We start from the raw sequence: 3,459 nt of genomic DNA, 5'->3' as shown, positions 1-3,459 counted from the left end.
TTATGGGAACTCAGGAAGAACTTTTCTGAATGCACACTCTCCACCCAACCCCTGCTTTTAGAGACCTCTATCCTGTCCCCCCTCCGTCTCCTCTTTTCTAAGCTGAACAGTCCCAGTCTCTGTAGCCTTTCTTCATCTGGGACCTGTTCCCAACCCCTGATCATGTTAGTTGCCCTCCCCTCTCCCAGCCTTTCTCTTCCCCTCTCCCACCTCCTTTTCCCAGTCTCCCCCAGTTTTTTTCAATAAAGACAGAGTCAATGTTGGAAGAAACGTTATCTTTATTTTGTACATCAATAAGAAGGGGGGCTAGGGAAGGGTAAGTGGAAGGAGGTGAGGGAGGAATGGGGTACGAGCCCCCAATGGGGAGGACTGGGCTGGCTCTGTGGGCTTCTGAGGGTGGAAGCTCTCCTGCAGCCCCCCAATTACTCCCTCTCCCCAGATGGCAGCCTGCGGCAAGTGCAGCCGGGCTGATGGCCGAGTGGTGTGATGTGCCCAGTGTGGGCACTCAGGGCACTCCAAGCCAGAACTTCTTTGCAAGCGGGGCACCCCTGAGAACTGTGTGTCCGGGGTGGGGGTCGGGACCCTTTAAGCGCAGCCCTCGGCTAGCCTGAGACAGCATCTCCATGCTCTAAGTCCTCCTTTTATGCCCTGCCAGCACTGCTTCCGGCCATCCTTAAGCCCTGTTCAGAGTCCACTCAATGTGGACTTACTAGTTCGAACTAGCAAAACGCTAGTTCGAACTAGTTTTTAGTTCTAGATGCGTTAGTTCGAACTAGCTTAGTTCGAATTTACTAATTCGAACTAAGTTAGTTCGAACTAGCGCTGTAGTGTAGACGTACCCCCACAGAGTTTTAGTAAGGGGCTAACAGTCCCCTTACACTAAGGCCAGGCCTGGGGCAGACCCATGCCCGCTGCATGTTGGCACTTCACTTCAGTGGGGAGAGCTGCGTGACAGCAGCACCGCCTAGTGGTCAGAGCCTCTATTACACGGGGCTGGGACCCCAGGCACTGTTCCCAGGTCAACTTTTCCCTGGCTGAAACTTTTGCACTGGGCAGAATTTTTCTTGTAACCTCGTTCTCCTCCCCGCCCCCCCCCCTCCTTCCCAACGTGCCATCTGGAGCGTTTTCAATGGGAGTGGCTAGAAGAAACGTTTGCTTTTGGATTGGAATGCGCATTGGCTGGTCTAAGCTGGGGAGATTTCGACGGTGCCCCCCCCCAACGCCCCCCCCATGCACCCACCTTTATTGCTATGAATGCAACAGAACAAACAGCGCCGGGGGGGATTTTTTGCTGCTTTTTCCCTCCCTCGCTCCTGTCACGGCTCACAGGTCGTGCCCACACTCGGCTCCTGGGCGGACCCCCCTCCAGTGCAGCAGCCCCGTTTCGGGGAGCCCCCTCCACTCCAGCGGCAGTGGGACGGCCCTCTCGTGGGGGGGCCCATTCACCTGGGGGGTCCGCCCCTCCGCCTCCGGGACGGCGCCTCTCAGGGCCTCCAGCCGCCTGCCTCCGGCGTGAGCCCCCTCGGCGGGGGTCCCCTCCCTCTGGACCCCCAGGGCCGCCCCTCCCAGAGGGAATAGCGCCCCCCTGTTCGCCAGCCCAGAGCAACTATGAGCCAGCACCAAACAGGAGGGTCTGGTGAGCTTTGAACACAGCAAAGGATCCCTCAGGCCAGTCGGCCTGGGCCCTCAGCCCCCACGTCAGCCTCCCCTGCAGCCAGCTGAGTCCTGCCTGCTCTGCTCTCAGTCCCCCCAAAACAGCCCCCGTCTCCCAGCAGAGCCTCCAATATCCCCCGCAACAGCCCCTCCCCCGGCCATTGTCTTCTCCCCAAGTAACAGGGTCACCTGGCCCCTCTTCTCTGCCCCCCTCCCCGGCCAATGTTCTCCCCTCACGGGGGGCATCTGGGCCGGTTGCCAGGGTCCCCCCTGCAGCCCCTTGTCTGTCCTCTGGCCAGAACCGGCTGCGTCCTCCAAGCCGGGTACCGGGGACCCAGACACCATGGTCCCGACTCTGGGCTGTTCTCTGAAACAACAGACTCCCCCCCTTTGTCACATTAAACTGCTGGGCACAGAGAGCCCCCCCCCCCCCGGTATGCAGCCCCCCCCCCTTTGAACCCCCAAACTCCCCACTTCCTCACAGCGTTTTCCTATTTCCCCTCTCTGGGCATTTTCAACACTTCGCCAGCTTGGGGGGGGGGGAGGATCCAGAGCTGCACAAAGGAAACTCTACCCCCACTCCTGCCCCCCCATCCTCCCCCTCCCCATCCCCCCAGATGTTTTAAAGCCCTTGGCGGCCGTGTCTGCGCGCCAGGCTGGTGCGGGCACAGCGGCCCGTGTGGATGCCGTGAGCACGCCAGGGAGTTTCCCGCCCCGGTCGAGTAGCAGCGTCTACACTGGGGCTGGCTGGCACGGCTCTGGCAGTCGGGGGCAGGGTCCCCCCCCCCCAGTGTCACCCACGTAGACGCCCGTCAGATCTGCCTCCCGCTCTCATCCAGCTTTCTTAGCCCCGGCGCCCAGCCCCCACCGCTCGGGGCTCTGTGCAGCCTGGATTCCGGCTCAGCCCCATCCTCTGCCTCCCTCCCCCCGGCAGGCAGCAGCTGGGACAGGAAAGCCGCTCTCCCCACCGCGCTCTGCGGTCAGGCCCAGCTCTGCGCTGCCTCTCTGGCATCCCCGCTCGACAGGAAGCCCTGGGGGGCTGGGATGTGCCAGGCCAAGCTGTGCCTGTCTCCCGCCTCCTGGCCGGCTGCAGGGCGAGGCACGGCCGTGGCGGGTCCTTCCGTCCGCTGCTGCCCCCGGGAGAGCCCCTCCAGGCACCGTCATGCCCCCTAAGAATCCAGCTGGGGCCACAGGATCTGGCTGGGTGCCCCCGATCGCCACCCTCCAGAGCCTCAGGGGGCTTTGATACGAACGCCCCCAAGATACTCCGAATCCCAGGCGGGTGGCGAGAAAGGCAGGCGCGGGGCCCGGCTGCTCAGAGGTTCCTGGGGCCAGATTCCAAGGGGGACGTTTCCTTGCAGCCCGCGGGGGCACCTGGGGACGTGCCCAGGCCCCCGTGGCAGCACCGTGCCCTCGGCGTGCCAACACCGCGCTGAGCCCCAGAGACCTCAGGGTGCAGAACCGAACCCTTACGGCAGAGCAGCCTTGGCACCCAGCGTTGGATCGGGCACCTCTCTTTATACCCACAGCGGGCACAGCAGGGGCGGGCCTGCAGGGACCCCCCCTCTTCCGGCCTGGCGCTCTCCCCCAAGGCTGCCAACACAGCGGGCAAGGCAGGCAGGGCCTCGTCCTGCCCCACCTGTGCCCGGCTGCACCACCCACGCCACCAACACCAAAGCAGCCCCCCAGAGGGCTCAGCAGAACCCCAGCTGGCTCCTCCGCCCCCCCTCTTGAGCCCCCCAGGCTCAGCGCCTCCCCCCTCCCCATCCACATGCCCCGACTCTGTGAGAAAGTGGCAGGAAGTTC

This window comes from Pelodiscus sinensis, chromosome 19 (genome assembly GCF_049634645.1).
Source record: "Pelodiscus sinensis isolate JC-2024 chromosome 19, ASM4963464v1, whole genome shotgun sequence".
Classification (NCBI taxonomy): Eukaryota; Metazoa; Chordata; order Testudines; family Trionychidae; genus Pelodiscus; species Pelodiscus sinensis.
Note: the sequence above shows the minus strand (reverse complement) of the source record.